Genomic DNA, 19,286 nt, shown 5'->3' on the forward strand with positions numbered 1-19,286 from the left:
CTTTACAGGCGCACGTCACCCGGGTTGCAGCCGGGTCCAGTCCGCATCCTGTTCGTGACGCCAAAGTTGTGTCGCCAGGGGTTAAGGGGATACCCAGAACCGGGCCAAGGGGTTGCTTCTGGAAAGGGGATCACGGTGTGATCAGAGATGACCACCGCTGCTGCAGAACCTCCGGGGTGATGGAAGGCAGCTTGAGATGGGACGGCTCCCCACGGGTAGAGCCTTTTCCCCGGGGCAGTATGTTAGTCTAAGGGGGGAGTGCAGGACACGAGCACAATAAACAGGCAGACTCACGGTTTTGCAGTTTCTTTGTCTTTTACTGATGATGTTATTCAGCAGAGTACTGTCCACGGAGTCTGTGAGGGGTTCAGGGTTTCTCCCACCCAGCCGGGCCGTTTTGGCTTCCTTGCCTGCACTGTGTGTCTGTGGCCCTGCTGCTGCGTGAACTATGCAGCTGGCTCTGTGCTCCTCGGTACCGACCTGACAGGCAACTCGAGTCCTTACTAGTATGTTCCTGAACTCTGCGCTTGTTGCTTGTGTCTGTGGTACAGGTGAAAGATCTGGAATCTTCACTTCTCTGGTGGTAACTGTGCAGTATGTAACCTGCAGTCTCGGATCCAGCATCCGTTCTGTGTGCTCCACTGGGATGAACTCAGCAATGCTCTGCCTCCCAGGAATGTTCTCTGTGTACTCTTTCTCCTTTCCTCAGACCCTCAGCTAGGCCTGGAATTGGTCAGTGGATCCTGAGGTGAGCTAAAGCCAGCTTCCAACCTGCAGAGATCCTGTCTCCTCAGTGCTCTGCACTGAACTTCCAAACTGAAACTACTCCTGACCATTTCCTCCCCCCCCCACCAGAATATACAGGGAAGCAGCTTGGTCTCCCCCTTCTGGCCAGGAGGTCTTGGTGTTGTGTGTGGGGAGTTAACCCTTTGTGTTGTTACTGTGGCAACCCTGGGGTGCCACATAACGTCATCATTTCTGCATCCTGAGGCTGCAGATAGTGGTTTTATTGGGTAGTGGGCAGCAGCGGTGGTTAGGTGGCAAAGGGCATGGTGCAGCCCACGGTCCACTGTTTTCATCCCTCCAGCTGTCTTGGTCCATGAGCTGGACTGGAATGGCCAGAGGGTGGATGTAGCCTTCAGGTCACACTTTGCCCAGTCCTGAATTAGACAGTATTATATGAGGACAGAAACAGTTTAGCCAGATTCTGGCTGAGAGTATGGATATCACATCCCTGTGGTCACATAGCCACCATTCCCAAAGCTGACAACTGGAAAATTCTGACAGTGCACAGTGCATGCGATGTGAGGATTCAAAAGTCTACAATTAAATAGAGTGACTGCAAACTTTGCATTTTAGACTGGACATCTCCTTTAAAGGGAACCTGTCAGGTTCAATATACACCCAGAACCACAAGCAGTTCTGGGTGCATATTGTTAATCCCTGCCTAACCATCCCTGTATCTAGTAGCATACTTAAAGAGATCTATAGAAAAAGTATTTCTAAAGGTCTTTTATCGTATGCTAATGAGGCCAGGGACTAGTTTCAAGGGCGTTTCTTCCCTTGCTAGTCGGCCCCATTAGCATTTTAGCACGACCCTGTGGGTGTGCTAACATGCTAATGAATGCGCAGCGTCAGAGGATGATCTCACTCACCTCTGCTGCCATCGCTGCCTGACGCTGGATTTCGGCTCAGTGCACATGACCCTGGAGTTTCGGTCATGCGCACTATGAAGCCGGGTGTACGCATCCCGGCTTCAAACTGAGGTGGTGCGCATGGGCCGAAATCCAGCGTCGGGTGGCGACGGCAGCAGAAAGGTGAGTGAGATCATCCTCTGACGCTGAGTATTCATTAGTATGTTAGCCCGCCCAGGGCCGTATTAACATGCTAATGGGGCCAACTAGCAAGGGAAATAATGCCGTTTGGACTAGTCCCCACGCTCATTAGCATACGATAAAAGATCTTTAGAAGTACTTTTTCTAAAGATCCCTTTATCTATGCTACCAGATACAGGGACAGTTAGGCAGAGATTAGCAATATGCACCAAAAACTGCTCGTGGTTACCTTTAAGGGGTTAACAGCATGAACTGATATCCACTTTGTTTTGGGGTGTTTTGATTTTGTAAATCTTCTGAACATACCTGGGAGGAAACCTGGCATAAAAATTACATTCTTCAAGAGAAAAATGTTTTTTTACTATGAGATATAATGCGTCAAAGATCTCAAATTTTGAGCTTTAATGTAATGATTCCTACAACAGTTTGTGGATGTTTTCTCAAAAGGTAATGGAATGCTGTTCAGTTATTACAAGATCATTTTAGCATCTAGCATTCTAAATATTGGACATGAAATTCTTGAGGATAACTTTAAAGAGTTATTCTGAGAATCCCCTATCCAAAGAATAATAAATAATATACTGATCACTGGGACCCCTGTACATACCAAAAACAGGGCTAAGGAGTCCAGCAACCTGGAACTTCAGAACTTCGTCTTAAAGTGCACCAATGTCACGCGTATGGACCGCTACCCAGGGACAGGGGCTTCTCTGACCCTGTAAACTAGAGAGCCCTGACTTGACCTCAAGCCACGGGTGCACTTGAAGGTAGCGAGGCATGACCCTCCGACCTGTCCTTGTCTCCAACACGGACCCTGGTCTAGAGACCCCCTTCCTGTTCAACGGGACAACTCCAGGGAACAGCACAAAAAAATAAGATAAAGAAAAGCAACAAAATAACATCGCTTCTGCAAACCACTTTGTTTGCAGAAGGCTGCACGAACTAGGATATAAAATGACCAAAACACACAGGCTGTCTCTATCAAGTGTGGAGAGAAAATAACCAGCACTGTGTGAAGGATGCTGGAACCTTTTAAAGGTCCAGCCTAATGAATAACTTAGAGCACCTGAGGGAATGCCTCTAAGCAGACTTGCAAAAGAAGCATTAACCCCTCAGGTGCTAAAAGGAAAAAACATCCAATTAAATGAGGACGAGTCTCGCTGGAAAGAAACCAGCGTTACAGTACCCCCCCTATAATGAGCGATCACCAGACGCTCAAGGTCACGCACAATCACCCGACTGAGAAGGGGAGGACTGGAGAGGACCGGAAGAAAACAGAGACCCCGAAGAGACAACACACCTCCGGAGTCGGGAGACCAGAAAAACTGCACGGGAACCAAGTATGGGGGGCAACTCCAACCAGACCGTTGAGGGGCACAACACCTCAGCCACACAATACGGACCCAGAAACCCCAAGCCAACCTCCCCATCCTGACGACGCCACTGGATGGCACTAGCGGGCAGCCACACGCAGTCACCCACAACCGGGTCTGGACTTGTCCATTTAATAGTACGGCCACAGTGTCCGCAACGGCACATTCAACCCACAGACACGGTACTCACAGGCATCCCCATAAACTCACTACCTCGAAGTGCAGGAGCACCAGAGGAAACAGTTACACTCAGGCCACCCTCCTCCCTGGGACCTGAGGGAGACGATTCCACCGGAGACGCAAAGGAGCAAGACACACGGGAAACTCACCATAGGGATCTTACACTCAGGCAGGCAGACAGGTACCTGAGGAGTGGGAAGCTTACCCCCTCTGCGGGGAAGCAGCAGGGAGAGAGGGAAAGACAGAGGGCAAACACACTCCTTGGACACAATCCTCCACACGACCAGGAGGGGGTGGTTTGCCAACCAGGGGAACACTAGGCAAAACGAGCCTGGGAACTGCACTGTCGGGGAGTCGGACCTTACCCCGAGAAGTGATACTACCAACCCTACTCGGCCTCGGTGGGGAATGAACCAGGAGAGAGGGAAGCACGGAAGAGAAATAGACGCCCTGGTTGCTACCTTCCACATGACCAGGGGGACAAGGCTCTCTAGATGGTAACAGGGCGGTGATGGCAGGACATGATCCGATGTAATGCCCACTGCTCCCACAGGAGAAGCAACCTCCCGACCCATGCTGGACTGCAGGTGGAGTACGACGAGAGCTCATGCCCCCCAACTGCATGGGTTCATCCTCCTCCACCTGCGGGGCCTCCTCCATAGGGAGTATGGGGAGCAGGGAACAGGTCTGACGCTCCCTGAAGCGCCTGTTGATCCGGATGGCAAGCGACATGGCAGCCTCCAAAGACTCAGTGACGGAGTACTGCACAATGGAGTCCTACTAATGGAGCTACTCAGGGACAGGGGCTTCTCTGACCCTGTAAACTAGACAACCCTGACTTGCCCTCAAGCCACAGGTACACTTGAAGGTATGAGGCGTGACCCACCGACCTGTCCTTGTCTCCTACACGGACACTGGTCTAGAGACCCCCTACCTGTTCAACTACCTGTTCAACTACCTGTTTAACAGGACAACTCCAGGGAACAGCACAAAAAAATAAAATAAAGAAAAACAACAAAATAACGTCGCTTCTGCAAACTTTACTTTGTTTGCAGAAGGCTACACGAACTAGGATTTAAAATGACCAAAACACACAGGCTGTCTCTATCAACTGTCGAGAGAAAATAACCAGCACTGTGTGAAGGATGCTGGAACCTTTTAAGGGTGTGACACCCCTGGACTATCAGGTCGTCACAGGGTACTGCATGCTCTGTTACCTTAGTAAAGTATTCAAATCCCTCATGGTTCTGGGTCCCCATCTTGTGGTGCTGCCTCCAACAGCAAATCAAATCCTATGAACACCCTGACCACACCCACCAGACAGAACAGTGGGCGGCTTGAGCGGAATAGGGTTGCCCATCTAGGGGTCAGGAAGGGTGGGTCAGGAGAGTGTCAGTGAAGTAGAGTGGTGAAGTAGTTGAGAGGTGGAGGAAGCAGGGAGCGGTGCCTACCAAAAGTAGCTGTCCAGGTTGCAGGCGGTGTCTGGGCCTAGAGGAGTCAGATCCCCAGTCGCAGAGGATTGTGACGAGGTGCCTTGGACCTATCAAGGGGACGGTCAGCAGTTTGGTCCTATCTACGGTCCGGGACCGAAGGCACGGTGGGGTACACGGACCCTAGGTCGGGGAGAAGCTTCAGGCAACCCGGTAATTAACCTGCGGAGAGCGGCGCCTTTATTAACTGTTCCCACTAGCTCCAGAATCGGGGCAATAGCGCAACGAGGGGGATAGGGCCTTCCACATACACAGCCCACAAGATCCCAAGCGTGAGCCCTGAGAGCAGGCTCCTACACTTAGCCACAGTGGGGAGCGGGGCCCGGCAAATTCCAAACTACTGGGCCACTTCAGTAAAATCTCAACTTTGTGCCAGGAGGCAGGTCACAGTATACCAGGCAGCACTGCAGGGGACGGGACCCGGACGAGCTCCCCAAGAGAGGCAGCGGCACCTAGAGACTTGGTTTACTCGGTTGTCAGTGTCTGCTTATTGGCTGAGTGAGTACATGAGTGACCCCCTGCACTGTGTCCCCGCATCCCCATCCAGAGGCCCGGGGCCTACCCCTACCCGTGGATGGTAATAACACGTTGCTTCCCCAATCCATCCCCCCCCGGGTACTCCCAACAACGGCAGCTGTGGTACTCCCAATTACCGCACACTACGGGATGCGTCACGAACTACAACTCCCTTGTAAATATCCCTTTTTACTTTAGAGTGTGGCCCCTAAGCCCCCGGGTCCGGAGATCCTCGAGCCACGAATGGACACTATCCCGAAACCGAGCGGTTCGGTCCACTGCCGGGGCGGCACAAGGGTCCAGCCTAATTAATAACTTAGAGCACCTGAGGTAATGCCTCTAAGCAGACTTGCAAAAGAAGCATTAACCCCTCAGGTGCTAAAAGGAAAAAATGTCCAATTAAATGAGGACAAGTCTCGCTGGAAAGAATCCAGCATGACAACCAATCACCAGGATTTTCCTATATAACCTAACGCCAGTGCTATACTGGCACTATGATGCTGATTCTATACATACTTTTAGTGGTGAGATCAGATGTATAGGTTGTGAAATACAGACAAGTAAAGTTTGTAAAATGAACAGTTTTTTGATTGGCAGTAGGTGCAGCTGCTGATAGCTGGTGTGGGTTTGATAGTGATTCCCACCCCTCTGCCTATGCCTCCTCCCTCTTTTATTTATGCTAATTCCATTATAGAAGTGTTCTACTAATGGTTGTGGCTAAATCATGGTGGCTAAAAGAACCTGTGCTGATGTCATACCCATGTGACCAGAAAAGGCGGGGCCTCAGCCAACATAGCTGATACCAGGAAGCAACACTATTTTTCTGTTGGCTGAGGCCCTGCCACTTCTTGTCACCTGAGTATGACATCAGAAAGGTCCTTTTAGCCACCATGATTTATGGCCACAACCTTCTTTAATGGAGTTAGCATAAATAATATATAGTGGGAGGGTGGACAGGCAGAGGGGTGGGAATCACTATGAATACCCTCCCCAGCTATTAGTTGCTCGGCAGCTGCTACCAATCAAAAAACTGTTAATTTTATAATCTTTACTTGCTTGTGTTTCAAAACCTACAGATCCGAGCTGACAACTAAAGATACGGTATGTATAGAATAAGCATGATAGTGCCAGTATAGCACTGGCTTTAGGTTATATAGGAAAATCTTGGTGATTGGTGCGCTTTAAATGGAGTAGAGGTATATTTATGCTCGATCTCCACTTCACTCATTGTGTATGGAGTGCCTGAAAAAGCTGAATACAGCACTGTGCGATGTTAAGCAGGCTGGAGATAAAAATAATTATAATTATGTCTCCCTAAAATGTCTTTTGCGAAAAAGGTTCCCAGTGAGAAGGAGGCATCAGGGTTCTCTGTATATAGCAGTGATATACACTGCTGAATTTCAGAAATTAAAGTGGACATTGTCTTGATAATAACTACAGATTAGTGAGTTGTGTGTGATTATGTTTATATTCAGCCCATTGTAAGAGGTACTTTGCACGCTGCGATATCGCTAGCCGATGCTTGCGATGCCGAGCGTGATAGCACCCGCCCCCATCGCACATGCGATATCTTGTGATAGCTGCCGAATTGAACATTATCGCTACGGCAGCTTCACACAAACTTACCTGCCCTGCGACGTTGCTCTGGCTGGCGACCCGCCTCCTTCCTAAGGGGGCGGGTCGTGCGGAGTCACAGCGACGTCACACGGCAGGCGGCCAATAGAAGCGGAGGGGCGGAGATGAGCGGGACGTAAACATCCCACCCACCTCCTTCCTTCCGCATAGCCGGTGGAGGCAGGTAAGGAGATGTTCCTCACTCCTGCGGCTTCACACACAGTGATGTGTGCTGCCGCAGGAACGAGGAACAACATCGTATCTCCTATTGGTGCGACATTATGGAAATGACCGACGCTACACAGATCGACGATTTACGACGCTTTTGCGATCGTTTATTGGCGCATCTAGGCTTTACACGTTGCGACGTCGTTACCGGCGCCGGATGTGCGTCACTTTCGATTTGACCCCGACGATATCGCAGTAGCGATGTTGCAACGTGCAAAGTACCCCTAAGAGTACATTTCAGGGGCAGACACTGACAGTGAATGGGGCCTGTGCAGGACTTGTGTCTGGGCCCCCCATGAAGCCCCACCCCCATAAACACATGCACATGTACATTTATATTCATATTAAGCATAGTATAATAAACACACATGCACATTTACACATTACACACATGTACATAGAATACATGCACAAAAAATATATATAATATGCACATACACAATGACAATTTTGTGATATACTTATTTGTATTAGGCCTCTTTTACACGTCCGTGAAAATCACGCACATTTTTCATGGACGTGTCAGAGGTGCGTTTTGCCCTCCATGAGCCGTGTTTATTGCCTACGTGTGTTCTCCGTGTGTTATCCGTGGTAGGATTCTATGCAGAAAAGTGGGGATGTGGGGAAGGAGGAGCTTTGCCTAAAGCTCTCCCCTCAGCCTCCAGGTTCTGCCTCTAGCTCCTGCCTCTGCCTCTAGCTCCTGTCTCTGCCTCTAGAACTTCCCTTTGCCTCTAGCTCCTCCCTCTGCCTCTAGCTTCTCCCTCTGCCCCTAGCTTCTTCCTCTGCTACTAGCTCTTCCTTCTGCCTCTAGTTCCATCTGCCTCTAGCTCCTCCCTCTGCCACTAGCTCTTCCCTCTACCTCTAGATCTTCCCTCCACCTATAGCTCTTCCCTTTGCGTCTAGCTCCTCCCTCTGCCTATAGCTCCGCCCTCTAACTCTACCGCCTTCCTCTGGCTCTAGCTCTTCCCTCTGCATCTAGCTCTTCCCTCTGCCTCTAGTTTGTGATTAGTAGTGACGTCAGTTTCTGCGGAGTCACTCTATGCTCTTTGTGACTCAGCGATTCTGAACAGCAGTGACGTCAGTTATGTTAATGATGTCAGCGCTAATCAGAGTCATCAGATCCTGCAGAGCACAGTGTGACCCCTCAGTGCCTGTTGCAAAAGTCTATGGAGAACCAGAATGAGGCTCCATAGGCTTTGAACGTCAGATTCCATGGATTTCGTTGGACTTTCTGGAGATGTTTTCATTTAATAAATTGAAACAAAGAGAATTGAAATTCAAATGAGGGAAAGTGTCTTGTTTTTTTTTTCCAAGTTTCTATTTGTGAACTACGTTGGATTCGGTGGACTACGTCGGACCTACTGGGGAATTTTATAATTAATAATTTGATGAACGAGGGAAATGTTGGAGATTTTATTTTAAAAAAAATATTTTTTGTGTCCTTTTTTTACTACAGGGCTAATAATGGGGGGTCTGATAGACACCTCTCCATTACTCGCACATGGGCTTGATGTGAGCTTTGTTTTTGGACACTACACAGTGGACATCAACCCCTTGCTTCATTATCCCGATTGCCAATGCACCAGGGCATTAGGAAGAGCCAAGGCAAAGCACCAGAATTGGAGCATCTGTGATGCTTCACTTATGGGGTGGCTGTGGGCTGGTATGTTTAGGCTGGGAAGGGCACAATAACCATGTACCTTAATAGCCTGATAAATCAGCTCACAGCTGTCTGCTTTACCTTTGCTTGTTGCTAAAAATGGGGGGATCCCATATTGTTAGTTTTATTTAATTTATTTATTTGGTTCCGTGTCATAGAAAGCTGCAAAATAAGCATCACTTGCAATGCAATAAATGGTGATATTTTATAAAATGTTGGGGGTTGTGCAATTATATATCTACTGAATATCCATCTATGTCTATCTATTGCTGTCTATCTATCTATCTATCTATCTATCTATATCTATCCAAATGTGGCTTGTGAGTCCATGTTGTGTGCCTCACAGTTGTCTGCCAGGTGGTTGCACATGGTCTAGCAAAGAGCTATGAAGAGCAGGTCTCCAGATGTTGAATTATGTGAGTAGCCCCACACAGAAGAGCAGATCGGGATGGCCATATACTGGCTTTGGAGATTTAGAGATTTAAATATGGTATGCAGCAGAAAAGATAATACTGTAAGGAGGTGGACTGTTGCTATTGCATTCCTTTCCCTGAAGACACCAATCTTGTAAAGTATGGTCATGTAGTGTAATATGAATTGCGTTGTGCATGTTCTGTAAATACTGTGATGTGATATTATGTAGTAATGTAATGTATTGAGTAGTAATGTATTTTCATGTATATTGCACAGCAGTATTATGTGTGTTTGTTGGACTATAAGGCAAACAGTAATTAATTGTTGAGACTAGCCCACAAGGGAAGAGATTAGTTCATAGGGAGAGAAACTGTTTCCTACTAGAAAGTTATTGAAGAGCCATGCGGAAGGAAGGAGGTGGGCGGGATGTTTACGTCCCGCTCATCTCCGCCCCTCCGCTTCTATTGGCCGGCCGCTGTGTGACGTCGCTGTGACGCCGAACGTCCCACCCCCTTCAGGAAGTGGATGTTCGCCGCCCACAGTGACATCGCACAGCAGGTAAGTATGTGTGACGGCGGTTTAACAACTTTGTGCGCCACGGGCAACTAATTGCCCGTGACGCACAAACGACGGGGCCGGGTACGATCGCTCGTGCGATCGCACGATAGATCGTATCGTGTGACACCCACATAATTGTCAGATTCCCCCTAAGTGATCATGAAGTTATGACTTGTCACAATGAACTATCTTTATTATGTTTGCTCTAAATGAAACCTACAATTTTCCAATTGCAGCTATGGGTGATTTTACAGTGTATATCATAGAATTGGATTTTCTATAAGTAGAATTTGTACTTTCTGATATTAGACTTCGATAAATAGTATATTTTTCTACTATATTTTGAAATACTCATTGTTGTTTGTGCAGCACTGTGTGCACTAATGATACAGTTGTGTTGTTATAATAATACTATTGTTGTGTCATAACAAACAACATTACTGGAAAATCACACTGCACTTACAACATAATCCAATTTGTACGGCTTATCCTATTGCTGCCAATTATTTTAGGGTGTGTTTGCATAGGGCATCTTTTATCCGTCATGGAACATATGATGTCACAGGGACAGATGGACAAACACCCATAGTTTATACAACACTTTTAAATGAAAAGAACCATGTTATGTTTTGGGTTGGGTTTTAGATCGATGTGCTTGCATGCATACAGTAGTGACATACACAGTTGAAACCAAAAGTTTACATACATTATCTAAAAAGACACATCTACATGTTTTTCTCACTATCTGCCCTGAAATTAGAATAAACCTTTCCCGTTTTAGGTCAATTAGGAACCAAAATTATTTATATTTGCCAAATGCCAGAATAATGAGAGAGAGAATGTTTTAAGGCATTTTTATTACTTTCTGCAAAGCCATAAAACACATTTCATTAGTATCTGGTACCATTGCCCTTAAAGGAAACCTGTCATCAGAAATTTTGCACTAAACCTAAAAGATTCCCCCTCTGCAGCTCCTGGGCTGCATTCTAGCAATGTTCCTGTTGTTCTTGTGCCCCCTTTCTGACCAAAATAAAGACTTTGTAAAGTGGTACCTTTTTGTATTCAGATCTTGATAATGGTACACGGGGGCGGGCTCTCTGCTGTCCGTTAGTCTGCCTCCTGTTGCTTTAGGCTGTCCCCCATCGCGCAATTTCAAAGAGGTGACGTGAGGTAAGTTGGCCAGCGCTTGCGCAGAACGGTGGAGGCGGCGGTGAAAGCGCGAGCACGAGATTATGGGCGGGTACTTGCTGATGAAAATCACAGCGCCGTCCATAATCTCGCGCATGCACCGTGCCACTCTCGGGGGACTGTGCAATGTGGACAGTGTGACCGCTGGTGACGTGTTGCGCATGCGCGAGATTATGGGTGGCGCTGTGATTTTCATCAGCAAGTACGCGCCCATAATCTTGTTCTCGGGCTTTCACCGCCGCCTCCACCGTTCTGCGCAAGCGCTGGCCAGCTTACCTCACCTCTTTGAAATTGCGCAATGGGGGACGGCCTAAAGCAACAGGAGGCAGACTAACGGACACCAGAGAGCCCGCCCCCGTGTACCATTATCAAGATCTGAATACAAAAAGGTACCACTTTACAAAGTCTTTATTTTGGTCAGAAAGGGGGCACAAGAACAACAGGAACATTGCTAGAATGCAGCCCAGGAGCTGCAGAGGGGGAATCTTTTAGGTTTAGTGCAAAATTTCTGATGACAGGTTCCCTTAAAACTATATGATATGGGTCAAACATTTTAGATATCCTTCCATAAGCTTCTCACAATAGTTTGTAGGAATTTTGTCCCTTTCCTCCTGACAGAACTGGTGTAACTGAGCCATGTTGGTAAGTCGCTTTGCTCACATCGGCCTGTTCTGTTTTGCCCATATATTTTTAATAGGATTGAGATTAGGGTTTTCTGTTGGCCACTCCAAAACATTATTTGAAGGGAAGCCCGCACTCTAGAGTATTGTGCTTGAGGAAAGGGTCACTCCAAAACATTTACTTTGTTATCCTTCATCCACTTTGTAACCAGTTTGGCAGTATGCTTTGATTCATTGTACTTTTGGAAGACACAAGCTTTAAGTTCCTGGCTGATGTCTTGAGGTGTTGTTTCACTATTGCCTCATAATCTTCTTTCCTTATGATGCTATGTATTCTGTGAAGTGCACCAGTCCTTCCTGCAGCAAAACAACCCCTCAAAATGATGCTTCCACCCCAGTGTTTAACAGTTGGGATGATGTTCCTAGGCTTCAAAGCTTTTCCTTTTTTCCTCCAGACATACCAATGGTCATTATAGCCAAAAAGTTCAATTTTAATTTTGTCAGACCACAGGAGGTGACTCCAGAAATTAAGGTATTTGTTCCTTTGTGCATTTGCAAACATTAATCAGACTTTTTAAGTTTCTTTTTGGAATAAAGGTTACATCTTGGCAGAGTAGGCTTTCAGCCCATGTTGATACAATACTGGTCTCACTGTGGATAATGACATAATCTTACCAGCTTCCACCAACATCTTCACAGGAACTTTTGCTTTTGTTTTTGGGTTGATATGCACTTGTCTGACCAAAGCACATTCATCTCTGGTACACAGAACTCACCTCCTTCCTGAGCAGTATGATGACTTGACACTCCCATCATGTTTATACTTCGTATAATTGTTTGTACATATGAACGAGCAACCTTCAGGTATCTGGAAATTGCACACAAGGATCATCCCGTCTTGTGCAAGTCCACAATTCTCTTCCTGAGATCTTGGCTGATTTCTTTTGACTTTCCCATGATGCTACACAAAAAAGCAGTGTCTTTCAGGCGTGCATTAAAATACATCCACAGATGTGTCTCTAAGTAACTCAGATGTTGCCAATAAACCTATCAAGTGCTTCCAAAGACATGATATCATCATATGGGCTGTTCCCTATTGTTTAAAGCCGTAGCACTTTTAGTGTATGTAAACTTTTGACCTTGCAGAAAGTAATAAAATTGCCGTAAAATATTCACTCTCTTAGTATTCTGGCATTTGGCAAATATAAATAACTAGAAGGTGGCCCGATTCTACGCATTGGGTATTCTAGAATTTACGTATTGTGTAGTTCATGTATGATTTTTGTTATATATATATATATATATATAGAGATGTTGTTGTGTGTAGTTACCAAGTGTTTGTGTAGGCGCTGTACATGTTCTGGGTGTTGTCTGGGTGTGACGGGGGGTGAGAGCGGTGTTATATGTGTGTTGTGTGTGTTGCGTTGTTTGTGGAGCTCTGTGTGTCTGTAGCGTTGTGTGTGTGTTGCGCGGTTTGTGTGTGTGTGGTGTGTTTTGGGGGGATGTATGTTTTGTGCAATGTGTGTGTTGTGCGGTATGTGCGTATATTTGTGTGTGCCGCGGTGTTTGTGTGTTGGGTGTTGTGTGTGTGCAGCGTTGTCTGTGTGTGTGGGTGTCTGTGTAGGGCAGTTGTTTGTGGTTCCCAGTGTGTGTGTGTGTGGTGTGTTGTGCAGTGCGCGCGCGTGTGTGTGTGTGTGTGTGTGTGCATCAGCCTCTCTTCTCTCAGCCTACCTCTCCCAGCCTCCCTCCTCCCAGCCTCCCTCAGCATCAGCCTCCCTCTCCCAGCCTCCCCAAGCATCAGCCTCCAACAGCATCAGCCTCCACCAGCATCAGCCTCTCTCCTTCCAGCCTCCCCCAGCATCAGCCTCCGCCAGCATCAGCCTCTCTCCTTCCAGCCTCCTCCAGCATCAGCCTCCCTCTCCCAGCCTTCCCCAGGATCAGCCTCTCTCCTCCCAGCCTCCGTCCTCCCAGCCTTCCCCAGCATCAGCTTTCCTCTCCCAGCCTCCCTCAGCATCAGCCTTCCCCAGCATCAGCCTCTCTCCTCCCAGCCTCAGCCTCTCTCCTTCCAGCCTCCCCCAGCATCAGCCTCTCTCCTTCCAGCCTCCCTCAGCATCAGCCTCCTCTTCCCAGCCTTCCACAGGATCAGCCTCTCTCCTCCCAGCCTCCTTCTTCCCAGCCTCCCCCTCCCAGCCTCCCTCAGCATCAGCCTTCCACTCCCAGTCTCCCCCAGCATCAGCCTCCCCAAGCATCAGCCTCCACCAGCATCAGCCTCCACCAGCATCAGCCTCTCTCCTTCCAGCGTCCCTCAGCATCAGCCTCCCGTTCCCAGCCTTCCCCAGGATCAGCCTCTCTCCTCCCAGCCTCCTTCCTCCCAGCCTCCCCCTCCCAGCCTCCCTCAGCATCAGCCTTCCCCTCCCAGTCTCCTCCAGCATCAGCCTCCCCAAGCATCAGCCTCCACCAGCATTAGCCTCTCTCCTTCCAGCCTCCCCGAGCATCAGCCTCCCCAAGCATCAGCCTCCACCAGCATCAGCCTCCCTCGTCCCAGCCTCCCCCAGCATCAGCCTCCCCCTCCCAGCCTCCCCCAGCATCAGCCTCTCTCCTCCCAGCATCAGCCTCTCTCATCCCAGATCAGCCTCTCTCCTCCCAGCATCAGCCTCTCCTCTCTGTCCCCAGCATCAGCCTCTCTCCTCCCAGCCTTCCCCAGCATCAGCCTCTCTCCTCCCAGCCTCCCCCAGCATCAGCCTCCCCCAGCATCAGCCTCTCTTCTTCCAGCCTCCCCCAGCATCAGCCTCTCTCCTTCCAGCCTCCCCCAGCATCAGCCTCCCTCTCCCAGACTTCCCCAGGATCAGCCTCTCTCCTCCCAGCCTCCGTCCTCCCAGCCTTCCCCAGCATCAGCTTTCCCCTCCCAGCCTCCCTCAGCATCAGCCTTCCCCAGCATCAGCCTCTTTCCTCCCAGCCTCAGCCTCTCTCCTTCCAGCCTCCCCCAGCATCAGCCTCTCTCCTTTCAGCCTCCCTCAGCATCAGCCTCCCCTTCCCAGCCTTCCCCAGGATCAGCCTCTCTCCTCCCAGCCTCCTTCCTCCCAGCCTCCCCCTCCCAGCCTCCTTCAGCATCAGCCTTCCCCTCCCAGTCTCCCCCAGCATCAGCCTCCCCCTCCCAGCCTTCCCCATGATCAGCCTCTCTGCTCCCAGCCTCCTCCAGCACGCCGTGCTCCTCTGCCGACACTCACACACCCGATCGCATCCGCTCACACACACCCGATCGCATCTACTCACACACACCCGATCGCATCCACTCACACACACCCGATCGCATCCACTCACACACACAGACACTGACGATATCGCACATACGCGCTGATACTCACAACATCTGGAGATATCACATGCCTCTGGCCATGTGATCCTCCGTCAGGTCCTGGAAGGTCACAACAGCACAGTATCGAGGCCGAGAAGCAAGCGATATCGCCGGATGCTGTGAGTGTGTGGATGCGATGTGAGGTGTGTGTGAGGTGTGTGTGTGAGAGTGAGTGTGATCTGATGTGTGTGTATGTTTGTGTGTGTGCTGTTATGTGTGTGCGTGTGGATCTTCTGCCGCAGCAGGACCTTGATGCGCTTGTAACCATGCGAGCATGGTTACCAACGTATCCACACCACTCCCGTGCGAGCGGGGGCCGGGGGGGGTGGGGGTGGGGGTGGGAGTACAGTACTCACCTCCGTGACAGCCGTGTCAGTTCGGGGAATGTGCGGGGGGGGAGTACAGTACTCACCTCCGTGACAGCCGTGTCAGTTCGGGGAAAGCGCGGGGGGGGGGGGAGTACAGTACTCACCTCCGTGACAGCCGTGTCAGTTCGGGGAATGCGCGGGGGGGTTTGGGGGAGGTTTTGGGGGAGGGGGAGTACAGTACTCACCTCCGTGACAGCCGTGTCAGTTCGGGGAATGCACGGGGGGGGAGGGGAGGGGCAGGGGGAGTACAGTACTCACCTCCGTGACAGCCGTGTCAGTTCGAGGAATGCGCGGGGGGAGGGAGGGGGCGGGGCCAGAGCTAGCGTGCATTGCGTGAGGGGGGCGGGGCGTGGCGTGGCCGAATTGCCAATGCCTGCAGGGTGCCGGGGCGAGAGGCCAATCTGTGGGGGGGGCGGAGCCTGGGCGAGCGGCTGGCCAATCCGTGTGGGGGCGCAGCCTGGGCGAGCGGCCAATCGGTGTGGGGGGGCGGGGCCATGGCGAGCCCAGCGGCCAATCAGCTTTGTGTCACCGTAAGGACACAATTTTGGAGCATGACAGACAGACAGATAGACAGACAGACAGACAGACAGACAGAATAAGGCAATTATATATATAGATTTTGGTTCCTAATAGACCTAAAATGGCAAAGTTTTATTCTGATTCCATGTCATATAGTGAGAAAAACATGCAAATGTGTCTTTTTAGGTAGTGTATGTAAACTTCTGGTTTCAACTGTATATATATATATATATATATATATATATATATATATATACAGTACAGACCAAAAGTTTGGACACACCTTATCATTCAAAGAGTTTTCTTTATTTTCATGACTCTGAAAATTGTAGGTTCACATTGAAGGCATCAACAATATGAATTAACACATGTGGAATGAAATACTTAACAAAAAAGTGTGAAACAACTTAAAATATGTTATTCTAGGTTCTTCAAAGTAGCCACCTTTTGCTTTGATTACTGCTTTGAACACTCTTGGCATTCTCTTGATAAGCGGTATTCACCGGAAATAGTCTTCCAACAGTCTTGAAGGCGTTCCCAGAGATGCTTAGTACTTGTTGGCCCTTTTGCCTTCACTCTGCGGTCCAGCTCACCCCAAACCATGTCAATTGGGTTCAGGTCTGGTGACTGTGGAGGCCAGGTCATCTGGTATAGCACCCCATCACTCAAATAGCCCTTACACAGCCTGGAGGTGTGTTTGGGGTCATTGTCCTGTTGAAAAATAAATGATGGTCCAACTAAATGCAAACCGGATAGAATAGCATGCCACTGCAAGATGCTGTGGTAGCCATGCTGGTTCAGTATGCCTTCAATTTTTAATACATCCCCAACAGTGTCATCAGCAAAGCACCCCCACACCATCACACCTCCTCCTTCATGTTTCACGGTGGGAACCAGGCATGTAGAGTCCATTAGTTCACCTTTTCTGCGTTGCACAAAGACATGGTGGTTGGATCCAAAGATCTCAAATTTGAACTCATCAGACCAAAGCACAGATTTCCACTGGTTTAATGTCCATTGCTTGTGTTCTTTAGCCCAAACAAGTCTCTTCTGCTTATTGCCTGTCCTTAGCAGTGGTTTCCTAGCAGCTATTTTACCATGAAGGCCTGCTGCACAAAATCTCCTCTTAACAGTTGTTCTAGAGATGTGTTTGCCGCTAGAACTCTGTGTGGCATTGACCTGGTCTCTAATCTGAGCTGCTGTTAACCTGCGATTTCTGAGGCTGGTGACTCGGATAAACATATCCTCCGCAGCAGCAGAGGTGACTCTTGGTCTTCCTCTCCTGGGACGGTCCTCCTGTGAGCCAGTTTCTTTGATGGTTTTTGCCACTGCCCTTGGGGACACTTTGAAAGTTTTCCCAATTTTTCGGACTGACTGACCTTAATTTCTTCAAGTAATGATGGCCACGTGTTGTTCTTTACTTAGCTGCTTATAATAATACAAATTCTAACAGTCTTTCACTAGGACTATCAGCTGTGTATCCAGCAGACTTCTGCACAACACAACTGATGGTCCCAACCTCATTTATAAGGCAAGAAATCCCACTTATTAAACCTGACAGGGTACACCTGTGAAGTGAAAACCATTTCCGGTGACTACCTCTTGAAGCTCACCAAGAGAATGCCAAGAGTGTGCAAAGCAGTAATCACACTTTTTTGTTAAGTATTTCATTCCACATGTGTTAATTCATAGTTTTGTAGCCTTCAATGTGAACCTACAATTTTTAGTCATGAAAATAAAGAAAACTCTTTGAATGAGAAGGTGTGTCCAAACTTTTGGTCTGTACTGTATGTATATATATATATATATATATATATATATATATATATATATATATATATATATACATACACACTGTGACACGCAAAAGGGTAACAATGTTTTGAACTTTTGCTTTTCAGGCTCTATACCTCACCAGCCACTACATCTTTGAGCGTGAGACTACCTTCATTTTTTTTTTTTGGACAACCATCTTGCTATCTCATACATACATTTGATTTGGAACTATTTAGCATATTATTAGTTATGCTGATTCTTAGCATGTCACTTCATTGTTACTGTTTTGCTCCGAAAAAAAATCAAACTTTTAATTTATATTACTTTGTTGTTATTTTTTAAATCTACCTTTGACTTTCAACATTGCCTGAATCCTTTTGGGTATGCTCTCAATCAGATTCTAGCATGTCTCAACTGAAACCTGATCTCAGGTCTCTTCTACATGATCCTAATGTTGGTGCATACTGGTCGACTCACTTGGGTATGTATATAGATTTTCTTTATATATATCCACAAGTGTTCAATTGGGTTGAGGTCTGGGGACTGTGGGGGCCAATCCAACACCTCTACTTAATTGTCATTGAACCATTTCTTTACCAATCTCGACAGGTTACCGTTAACCTGAGTCAGGACATTGCTTCACTTCCACCTGCACTCCTCTACTGCTGTGAACTCACTCTGACTACTTTCCACAGTCTGCCCCTCCCACCTGGTCAACTAATGGACTGATTTGGCTCCACCTCTAGGCGGCCATCCATTGGTCCGACCCTAGCTAAGTACGTTGTCCTGCTGAAACACTATATCGTCCTTGTCGTACCCATAGTACTTGAGTGTATGAAGTAAGTTGTCATGAAGGATACTCACATATAGCTCTGTATTGAAACCACCATCAAACCTGGTCAAGTATCCAATGCCTTTGGCTGTGAAAAAAACCCTTATCATCAGGCTTCCTCCACTGAACTTCACAGTTCCTTCAATTTCTCGATTTGGTAGCACCTTTCTCCCTTGTGTCTTCCTAATCCATTTGCACCCAACAAAGCTTAGTCTATTGACTTTCGTCTCAAATCACCCATATCCAATTTTATTCTGTTCACTTTTTGTACGTCTTTGCAAACTTGAGCCGACGCTTCTTTTGATGATATTGAAATTGAGGTTTCTTCTCCTTTTTTTCTGCCCACCATTCCAGACTTGTGTAACCTCTCTTGCACTATGCTGGCATGGATGTCTGTGATCTCACGATTACGAAGCAAATGAGCCACCTTCACTGCCGTGTTTGTAGCTCCAGAACTGATAGACATTGTGATGAGCCAACTTGTTGACTCAGATACTTTGCCTGGATATCCAGCTATTGGCTTTTGAATGGATGGATGGACTTCTTTTCATATTCTTTCAACTGACATGGTACTCACATGATGCAGTTTGGCAATTTTCTTGGCCGAGAAACCCCTATTGATGAACTGGATGATGCTGTTTCTCTTTTCTTGGGAAATCTTCTTCATGGCTGCTCATCGATTCAAAACAATGACCTCTCACTTGGGAATCAACCTAATATAACACTGACATATTAAGCAATGTGATAAGAGGTTGTATTT

At 48.0% G+C, this 19,286-nt stretch overlaps 1 protein-coding gene across 1 annotated transcript in view; it reads left to right on the forward strand.

The window, feature by feature from the left end:
• Window positions 1-19,286, forward strand: part of CFTR (CF transmembrane conductance regulator) — a 227,079-nt gene that overhangs the window by 93,547 nt on the left and 114,246 nt on the right. The window lies entirely within an intron of this gene.

This window comes from Anomaloglossus baeobatrachus, chromosome 4 (genome assembly GCF_048569485.1).
Source record: "Anomaloglossus baeobatrachus isolate aAnoBae1 chromosome 4, aAnoBae1.hap1, whole genome shotgun sequence".
In the NCBI taxonomy this organism is placed as follows: domain Eukaryota; kingdom Metazoa; phylum Chordata; class Amphibia; order Anura; family Aromobatidae; genus Anomaloglossus; species Anomaloglossus baeobatrachus.